The sequence below is a fragment of the Quercus lobata genome, chromosome 4, assembly GCF_001633185.2.
Source record: "Quercus lobata isolate SW786 chromosome 4, ValleyOak3.0 Primary Assembly, whole genome shotgun sequence".
Taxonomy (NCBI): Eukaryota; Viridiplantae; Streptophyta; class Magnoliopsida; order Fagales; family Fagaceae; genus Quercus; species Quercus lobata.
The window spans coordinates 20159370-20170638 of record NC_044907.1 but is presented as its reverse complement, the minus strand read 5'-3'; the positions used below and the strand labels follow the sequence as shown (position 1 = coordinate 20170638).

Here is an 11269-nt window from a genome sequence, read left to right as displayed (position 1 = left end):
TAAATACAAGGTTTCTAAATGCTGAATTACAAGTAAATTAGACACGGAATAAAGCCAACAAAATGGTTGAATAAATTCAACCTTATAGATGTAACCACTCATCTAGATTGCCATTTTCCAAGAACTCGTATGCCAATGCCTTAAAATCATGACCTTGATAGTCAACGCCCGAACATGCTGTGAGCACCTTTACAAGATTTTGGTGTCTAATGTTTCATAGAACCTCACACTCAACTTTGAAACATTTGGAAGCTCCATGGCACCATAAGTTCAGCACGTTGATAGCAACAGTATGTTTATATTGATCAAGAATACCTTTATACACTGACTCGAAACTACCCACACCAATTAAATTAGTAGAAGAGAATCCATTAGTAGCATTCAAGAGACTTTGGTAAGACACATTCACAAGCAAATGTATAGAATCACTTGAGGTATTTCTAATCTTCTCTTATTATGGAATAACGTTTTTGAGTAAATGACCCACAGGGAACCAAGTTAGGGGTTGCCAATTGAATTCAAACATGACAATGCTTCTTAATTTTATGCCTAAGAACCATCTTTGGGGCTGGTTAGCACTGCTCTAATATTGTCTTAAATGGCATTATTATTATGTATAGATGTGTGAGTGAAATCTCACATTAAATACTTATAAGAATGAGTAGTTAAAATAATACAGTTGATTCCAAAGCCTTAAGTTTAAGATTTTGGGTTAAGTAATGTCCTAATATGTTCTCTCACTAGGTGTTAGAGCTGCAGGCAATGCGTAGCAAGGTGACAAGGTTAACAAAGGCCCCTTTCATAGTTGGGGACAAGGTGCGTATACCTGAAACACACCCAAGTGAGCATCGCACAACTGTGGCGTAAGGTTTCGATAGACATAGATGTGTGGACCAATTCCATGGATGAGCGTTTGGGTTGACATGTGGTTCCTATGGATGATGAGCTAGTGAAGGACTAAATTGTATTTTAACCAAAAAAAAATGTGGGACATTAATTAATTACTTCAGATGAATTAGAAATAGAGACCTGTGGAATTTTCATTCACAACCAAAAAAAAAAAAAGATGTGGTCTCTTGATGTTAGGGTATTATTAGGGTTGTAATCATGGAATGGTTAAGATTCTCCATGGAAATATCTCTAATGCTTCACAAGGGTGTGATAGTACGAACCTAGAGGAATAAGCCAGAGGACTTAAAGAATTAGAACCCTTGATGTACATAACGAAATAAACCTTTTAAACTAAACTTCAAGACTCTTGGCACCTCCTCATGCACAAAGAGCTTGGGGGTTTAGGGAGGAAAAGGTTCGAACTGCGGGGTTAGCAGCATGTTGTAATTATCTTTAAAAAAAAAAAAGACTCTTGGCATTAAACCCTTTAAAATTATTATAAAAATCCCATTAACTAGTGCATTTAATGAATTTTTTAATAATCAATTTTAGGAAAATGTTAATACCATTTTTATAGAAAATATAAAAAAACTATCAAAAGAATCAATTATTTTTTTCTTTCCCATAAAAAGTTTCTAAAATATTTTCTAAATCAAATAGTTCATTAACAATACCTTAAAAATACCGTTAGTAAGACTCATTATAGTAATATAAACGAACGTAAGTTGTAAGTCTTGACTTAAAATTGTTGCCCAAATCAATAACTATAATGGACTTATAGACCAAAGTTAGTGCTCCATAATATTTACCAATTTTTTCCAAAACCTCCACTACCAAATTCCCCCATCTGAGCCCAGGCTTCAATTATTCTAACCTTGAAAGTTGATTTTTTTGATAATAATACTAATATTTTCCAATTTTCCAGAACCTCCACTACTAGATTCCCCCATCTGAGCGCTTCAATTATTCTAACGTTGAAAGTTGACACACTACAGTACTTTCAAATTACTGCGTTAGTCCCATCAAAAAAAAAAAAAAAATTTACTGCGTTAGCAATTGACGTTGCCGCATACGTTATTAGTTGACGTATACCCAGTGTGTTTGGTATATTTCATGCCTAAATTATTTTTACGCTTACAACTTTTTGGTCCTAGTAAACCAATCCTCAGCATCGTAAGATTGTTTCATTCCAGCTACATGTAGGGCCATTAAGGGTCTTACGTTCAATATATAATGGGAAAACGTTTAATGGTAATGACTAAACACTAAACAGGGAAAAAAAGAGAAGACCACCAAGACCTGGACCATGTTAATGTTGTTCCCAAGTCTTTAAACACGGAAAACTTCAACCATTTCTGATTCAATTAGACTGGACTTTTTAAGAATAATTAGTGATAAACTAAATGTACATTAGAACCCGAATATTTTCAAGCCTAAGTATTTGACCAAAGGGGGACAAGGTGCCCTTGATTTTAGTCTCAATCAAGGATATGATTAGGCTAGAATCAATCTCTAGAACCATGATCTAAAATCTGCTATTTCCAAGAGAATGGTGGTTGTGCCGTGTCAGGATCTCCATAGAACCCAGTTAGGTCCCACAAAATGACTTTTGTGTTAACCAAAATTGTGGCATCAATGTGAACGTTAGCAACTCTTGAATTTTACCCCCAGACAATTCTGGCAATTTTGGAGTGGGTCCGAACATCACATTGAACTGATTTTCTCCTTTCTCTTGCTATAAATTTGCTTTCTGAAGTGCTAAATAGCCATATTAGCCCTCTTCCTCTCTGGACAACACACTGATGTACCGTTTCAACACATAGCCAATTACCAACATTTTAGCTAAACAATGTTCCTTGAACCATATTCCATGGGACTTTCACCACCCTCATCTTTTTACATGCATGCTTTTATTCTTCTTTGGTGCTTTTGCCTGTTTCTCACCTCTGTAACTAGCGGGAATAATGTGACAGACCAATTGGCATTGCTTGAGTTCAAAGCCAAGATAACTCATGACCCTTTTGGGATTATGAGCTCTTGGAATGATAGCATTCACTTTTGTCAATGGCAAGGGGTTACGTGTGGTCGCCGACATCAAAGAGTCACCGTACTGAACCTGCAATCACAAAAACTGGTAGGCCCTATATCACCATTTGTTGGAAATTTAAGTTTTCTGAGGAATCTAACCCTTCAAAATAATAATTTTCATAGCGAAATCCCTCCAGAAATTGGCTGTTTGCGAAAACTGCAAGTCTTGCGATTGGACAACAACACTATCAGTGGCATAATTCATAGCAATTTATCTAGTTGCACCAACCTCATTGAGTTTAATGTTGGTTTTAACTATTTGGTAGGTGAAATACCTGCAAAGTTTGCTACCTTGTCTAAGCTCCAAATATTTGCTATTCCCAAGAATAATCTTACAGGAAGTATTCCACTCTCTTTTGGAAACCTATCATTTCTGAAAGGGTTTTCTGCAACTTATAATCACTTGGGTGGGATTATCCCTCATTCTTTTGGCCAATTAACCAAACTTACACTTTTTGCTGTAGGCTCAAATAGGTTGTTTGGTACAATTCCTCCCTCAATCTACAATCTCTCTTCATTAACACAGTTTGATATAGGAGACAACCAAATCCAAGGACGTCTTCCATCAAACATAGTCATCACTCTACCAAAAATCGAATTTTTTTCCATTAGCCGAAACCAATTTACAGGATTTATCCCTGTTTCCATATCCAATGCCTCAAATCTAAATACAATTTATTTGGGTATAAATCAACTAACCGGAAAAGTTCCTTCTTTGGAGAAGCTATATAAAATGAGGCGTTTTCTCATTACCCTCAATTTTCTTGGAAATGAGGAAGCAAATGACTTGAGCTTTCTCTGTTCCTTGACAAATGCAACCAATCTATGAAAGTTGGCTATAAATGGCAACAATTTCGGGGGCAAGTTTCCTGAATGCATTAGCAACTTCTCAACTGATCTTACTGATTTATACCTAGATAATAACCAAATATTTGGATACATTCCTGCTGGGATAGGAAATTTGATCAATTTGGAGAGACTCGAAATGTGGAACAATAAATTATCTGGCAATATCCCTTTTGAAATTGGAAAGCCTCATAAGCTACAATTTTTGGATTTATCTCAAAACAATTTCTCTGGGAACATTCCATCCTCCCTTGGAAATTTCACAAATTTGATAGAATTATATTTACAAGAGAATAATCTTCAGGGAAATATTCCTTCAAGTCTTGGTCAATGTCAAAATCTGATTTATTTGTTTCTAGATCATAACATTCTCAGTGGTTCCATATCTCCACAAGTCATTGGTCTCTCATTCTCACCAATTAGTTTAGACATTTCTGCCAACCAATTTACCGGTACTCTTCCAATGGAAGTAGGAAATTTCAAAAATCTAGGATATTTGGATATTTCTGAAAACATGTTGTCCGGTAAAATTCCGATGAGTCTTGGAAGCTGTGTAAAGCTAGAATTTCTAGCCATGAGAAGAAACTTCTTCCAAGGGACCATCCCTTCATCTTTTGAATCGTTAAGAGGTCTTAAACAACTTGATCTTTCCAGCAATAATTTTTCAGGTGAGATTCCGAAATTCTTGGAGCTTTTTGACTTGCAATTACTAAATCTATCTAACAACCATTTTGAGGGTGAGGTACCAACAAAGGGAATTTTCAAGAATACAAGTGCAACTTCACTTAATGGAAATGGTGAACTCTGCGGCGGCATACCTAAGTTTCAGCTTCCTAAGTGCAAATACAACAAATCAAAAAAGAAGAAGTTGACTCTTATTGTGAAATTAATAATCTCTATACTTTCTGGGCTTTTTGGAGTAACTTTGATTCTATCTCTTCTACTTCTTTGCTCTTTAAGAAAAAAAAGGAAGAAAAATACCTCAATTGATTCAATAAATTTCCTTTTGAATGTATCTTACCAAAGTCTCCTAAATGCTACCAATGGATTCTCTTCTGCTAATTTAATTGGTAAGGGTAGCTTTGGGTCCGTGTATAAAGGAATTCTTGATCAAGGTAGACATATGGTTGCTGTTAAGGTGCTTAACCTCTCACATCGAGGAGCTTCCAAAAGTTTCATGGCCGAGTGTGAGGCTCTAAGAAACATCAGACATCGAAATCTTGTAAAGGTACTCATAGCATGTTCAAGTATTGACTATCAAGGTCATGATTTTAAAGCTTTGGTATATGAGTTCTTGAGAAACGGCAATCTAGATGAGTGGTTGCATCCAACTCCAAGAACAAATGAGGCTACTGAGGAGCCAAGGAAGTTAAGTATTCTTCAAAGATTGAATATCGCCATTGATGTTGCTAGTGCATTGGATTATCTTCATCATCATTGTGAAACACCAATTGTTCATTGTGACCTCAAGCCCAGTAATGTTCTTCTCGATGATGACCTGATTGGACATGTAAGCGACTTCGGCTTAGCAAGATTCCTTCAAGATGTTTCCCAAGATTGTTCTGCTAATCAATCAAGCTCCATTGGAGTTAGAGGAACAATTGGTTATACTCCTCCAGGTAAATATATTTTACATTTCTTAAATTTAATTTTCTTTCTTTTTCGCATCATTTCTTACTATAAATTCAAGCATGAAATGATAGATTCAATATGGATGTACTGTATCTAGAGATAAAATTAGGGCCAACGAAATACAATTTGATGCCTAAGGCAATAATTTTAAGTGAGATTTTTTGAATAGTTAAATATCGATCAAATAATATCTATTTAACTTTTTTTCTTTTTTAGATCAAAGTTTTTGCTTTTTTGAGATGCAAATTACTAATTCAGCTACGTCTCTTGTACAACTAATATTAATTAATTAACTTAATCAACACTCTCATATAAATTTTATTTTTGCAAAACTGTTAAGGGTTTCAATTTAATTGGATTTCTATTACCTATATTTTAGCGGCCTTCTTGGAGGTGTGAGAAAAAAAAATACAAAACCCACCTTTTTCCTTTTTTTTAAAATAATCTTTTGGAGCTTTGTTTTTTTTTTTGATGTGGTCCTTGGGACTCTTTTATGAAATTTTATGCATACAGAACCTTAGGCCTAGGCTTAAAGCTAACCCTAGATAAAATGTGTCATAACAAATTTTCACTTCTCTTTATTTTTTTTTCTTATTACTTGCCATTGAAAATAAACCTTTATTACTTGTGAGATTTTTTTTTTCTTTCCCTTCTTTTTTTAGTACAAATATTTGCCTATCTTACAACATATGTTACATGCAATTGCAGAGTATGGTATGGGAAATGAAGTATCACTATATGGTGACACCTATAGTTACGGCATACTATTGTTAGAGATGTTCATAGGAAAGAGACCTACTGATAGCATTTTTCAAGATAATTCAAACCTTCATGACTTTGTCAAAGCAGCTTTGTCAGAACGAAAAATTCACATTATAGATCCTAATTTTCTTTGGGAAAGGTAAGAGGAAGAGATGAGGAGGATAAACAACACTCAAAATGAGGATCAAAATGGAAGTTCCAAAATTCAAGAATGCTTGATTTTGATACTTGGAATTGGAGTTGCTTGTTCCACAGAATTTCCAAGAGAAAGGATGAACATCAGTACTGTTGTAGTTGAGCTTCATAAAATTCGAGAAAGCATTCTTAAAACTAGTATACAAAGACAAGGAGTTCGCGCTACAGGTAAATTTTGTTTTTTCATTGATATATATATATATATATATATATATATATAGAATTTGGTAATGTATCCACCCACACCACTTGATCTAACTAACTTAATAAAGCCATTCCAAATGTTTAAGGGAATCATATAGCAATTAGAAAGCCACTGTCCATCTTGCAAAACTAAAAAGATTGGAGCCACTTGAAATTTTATTAGTTCATTCTACTATACATAGGATTGGGAATGAATCCTCTTCTTCTCTTTTGTGAGTGTGTGTGAGAGAGATATTTTGGGTGATTTCCATTATTAAAGAGACATCACAAGAAATTGGCTTACGTCCCCTATTAATCTAGACAGAGATCCCTATAAAAGACATAAGCTTAAATTATCGGCACATGCATGTACTAAATTGTTGTGATAGACAAGTAAATGCTACAAATTTTAACTAATTAATTTATTGGAGAAATCTTTCTCGTTTAAAATTCCAAATTAGTATGTAATCTCTCATATATATATATATATACATACATATATATATATATATATATATATATATGTATCACAACAATTTAGTACATGCATGTGCCGATATATATATGATATTTTAAAATAAACATAATTAGATGCATATAACATTCTTAACTAAGTCTAAAAAAACTTTCTCAAATAAACATATAGTTTATGGGGTAAAGTGTGCATTCACATAGTTTAAGGAGGTAAATGTTTATTCTCATAGTTTAGAGTTGTAAGTGTAAAAGGAGATATAATTTAGTGGGTAAAGTGTAATTTCTCCAAAATGTCTTGCAAGGATGTTACTCGGTAAGAGTATGCAAATAGTTAATTCTTGATTGATTCATTAAATTAATTTTTGTTATTGTGATGCAATAAATTTATTTCACATTTACATTTTTCGATTAAAGATATCAAAAAAAAAAATTTAAAAACCATGGTAAAAAAAATTTCATTGAAATTTACATTTGAACTAATATTCAGTTTTTGTAAGAAAATCTAGATTGTATTTGTATATAGAACTATATATTTTAGTATTAGGTATTTATTACCACCGCGTACCCTTGGTGCGGTGGTCATTCTACAAGTATAAATGCTTGTGAGGTGTGAAGGGGTAAGGGCCGAGGTTCAAGTCTTTAGAAGGGAGCTTCACACACATACATATATACATAGATTAGGCTAGAGTAGAAATTCTATCTTGTGTAAAAAAAAATAAAAGTATTAGGTATTTATTATGATAGATATGTATGATATCTTCTAAGTAAATGGATTGCTAATTCAATAAATATTAAAGGGTAAATTACACTACCATCCATTGACGTTTATCGTAACAACACTCCTCACTTAAGATTTATATAAATGCAACAACTAAGTCCATGCCTCCCAAACTATGATTTCACTAATAGAATATTTCATTTTAAAAATATATTCTTATTCAAACTTGGAAAAAATGACACTCCCCTCCCTTGAGATATGTATTAGCTATTACATTTATATAAACCTCAAGGAATGAGTGTCATACTGTCATTTCATAAAACTTAAGAAGGGGAGTGTCATTTCATAAAATTTAAGGAAGGTGGCTGTAATTTAGTAAATATTAAATGAGTTTGGATTTCATAATTCTACAAATTAAATTTCTTGCATTTTAAATTTTCTTAAAGGTGTAAAACAAAAACAAAAAAACAAAAATTTGATACTTAATTTACCAATTAAATTGTAGCCTTGTTGGTAATAGCTTAATGAATATCTTTTAAATTGTAGGGGAACAGCTCAGTCACAAGTCACTACAACGTCATTTTTAGAAATTCAAAGCTTTTTATTATTCTTGTTCATTGAAATTATCTTCCTTTACCACAGGTGCACAAGGTTGATGACTTATTATGAAGGTAGACAGCATAGTTCGTCAAGTTTATGATATATTATATTGGAGCAAATAATTTGTGTAATTCAGCAATCATGTCTTTTAATGTACTATTTTGGTTAATTCAGCAATCATATTTCTGGCTTGGCTCAAAGATATGATGTATTTTCTCTCTGTGGTTTCAATAAAAATGCTTAGTCTTTAGACGCCTAAGAAATTTAGATCTGCCTCTATTTGAAGATTTTCATTTTATGAATTAATTGGATTTATTAAAAATATGTTCCACCACAATTTGTTTCTATACTTCAAACCGATTTAATCGGTTTTTCTTAATCTATTGGTCTATGTTTTCCCCCTCAAAAAAAAAAAAAATTATATATATATATATATCACTGTTATTTGTCAATAATTATAAATAAAAATTTAATTAAAAATAATCAATTAAAGATCTTTGTCGCAAAAAACTCTACAAAGTAAGCGTGTGTGTGTTTAATTTATTTTATTTGAATATAGTCTGGGCTTGAGAAATTGGTTTTCCTTTTCCATTATTTCACTTTGTCCATCTAGCAAGGTCCATTCTTTCCTTGTGAAGGATTGTGAATTAGTGTGAAGTGTGAACCCATTTCGTCCTAAGCCATTTATCAGCCCAAATGGACTTCGTATCTTCCGTATAGGGCTTGTGGTTTTAAGCCCATTTGCAGTTGCACCCCCCCCCCTCCCCCCCCCCCCCCCCAAAAAAAAAAGACTCTTTAATAATAATTAATACCAGTAAAATTTTCTAAGGCATTCATATATTTTGAAAAGATTTTGGTATTTTTATATAACCAAAATATTGTTATAATAACCACTTTCCCTTTCCCTTATGTGTGTGTTTGTTTCTCAAAAAAAAAAAAAAAAAAAAAAAAAAAGAAAAAAAAGAAAAGAGAATTGTCATAATAAGTATTTCAACTTTATTATGATTATTTTTATTATTATCATTTTTGGTGTATTATGTGATTATTTTTATCTACTTTTATTAATCCCTTGTTCATTTGTGAGATTTTCATTTGAATGTGTTATTATAATTTGATTGAGGGTGCGGAAAAGGATAATTTCTATTTGCTAGTTGAGTGATTGAAAGGATAAAATAAGAGAAAAGTGTTTTTGGCTAGTTAAGTGAATAAAAATTTATTAAGAGATCTTATTTGAGATCCAATTCATCATCTCTCTTTCATAATATTATAAGATTAAAATAAATTTAAAGTTCTAGAGATATAGAATTTAATTTACCAAACGCACTAACGCAACTTCAATCATCAATAGAATTATCCAATAACCTCAACTAGTCCACTCTTTGAATCATTTGCTCACTGATGGTTGAATGCAAGAGTCCTCATCTATGTATTGTGATTAATGATTTTTTTTCAGGGATTCTCATGTTTAATGTTTCATGTGGGTTTCCGCCAATAGCTTTTGGTGTTTTGACATGGTTTGGTAAAAGGCATCTAACTTGCACATAACCAATTACAGTTGGGTTCCAATTAGCTCAGTTACTAAAAAAATTTGTTCTCGAATAAGATATCTAGGGTTCAATTCTCGTTTACACTAAAAACTAATTAGTGTCTAAGTTTAATGATAATGAGCGCTTATTAGAAGTGGACGACATAGGTTGAAACTATGGATGAAGTTGGATATGGACTTCGAGGGCAATGGCCCCTCCCCCAAATATTTTTTTATAAAAATGTTAGTATATTAATAGGTACTAATTTTAGCAATTTTGTTCAATAAAATTACACTTTGCTCCTCTTAAAGTGTCATTTATTCTTTTAAGAGTAATGTTATAGCCATAAACTTTTATATAATATTTTTACAAACTATTAAGGTAGCAAATTCTTATTAGTTCACTCACTTAAATCAATTTTTATTTACCAATAATCACTCACTACATTACTAATTTGTAAAAATTTTGTAGCTTTAGCATTTTCCACCTTTTAAAGGCCATAAAAAATTAATAGATTAAATTTAAAATAAAATATGTAAGTCCAAAAAAATTAGCTCAACAACAAAAATTACCAATAGTAAAGTTTTTTTTTTTTTTTTTTGATGGGAATATAGTAAAGTTTTTTAATATAAAATAAAATAAAAACTTTTAAGCCCAATCAACCAATTTTACCCAAAACAAACAACCTAACCCTCTAAAATGTTGTAAACAAAATAATTTTTTCCTTATCCAGTAAACATGCAACAAAGACACCAAAGAAAAATTCTCAGTGGTTAAGCTATAGAGTAAGAGGCCAGAGCCACCGCACCAGCAAGCAGTAAAGCCTCCCCCCTAACTCCAAGTCCTGGCTTCATTCCTGGTTGAAACTATCTCTAAAAAAAACTTGCACATGACTACCAATAAAAATAAATAAATAAAATTGTTAGTAAATTTTACACAACAATGGTGGCATTATATGTACTTAAGGGCCCCACTAGTTAACAGAGCGATTGTATTGACCACATTTGTAAACGTGGGGCAATAAATTGATAATTTTAAAACTTAAGGTACCAAATTAACAACTCAAGCAAATTTTGAGAGACTGAATTGTATTTTTAACCCAAAAAAAAAAAAAATGTGGGAATACGTTAGCTAAATGAGAAATAGACACTTGTGGAATTTTCATTCACAACCAAAAAAAGTGGTGTGTCTTGATGTTTGTGTTAGGCTCTAAGACTTTAGGAATTAATGTATTAAAACTTCATTTTGTATATGTTGACAAACCATGATCAAAACACTTAGTCTAGATTTAGACTTGCTCAAAGTTTGGTTTAATATTAGTTTGGAATCGAGTAATTGCAAGAAATTACTATTC

General features: G+C 32.3%; 1 pseudogene across 1 annotated transcript; it reads left to right on the top strand.

Annotated features, from left to right (window-relative positions):
• Positions 1–2684: 2684 nt before the first annotated feature.
• LOC115983435 lies at positions 2685–8464 on the top strand (annotated as a pseudogene). Its single transcript, XR_004090055.1, has 3 exons — positions 2685–5444; positions 6166–6582; positions 8432–8464. The product of XR_004090055.1 is annotated as a probable LRR receptor-like serine/threonine-protein kinase At3g47570 (transcript).
• Positions 8465–11269: the final 2805 nt, after the last annotated feature.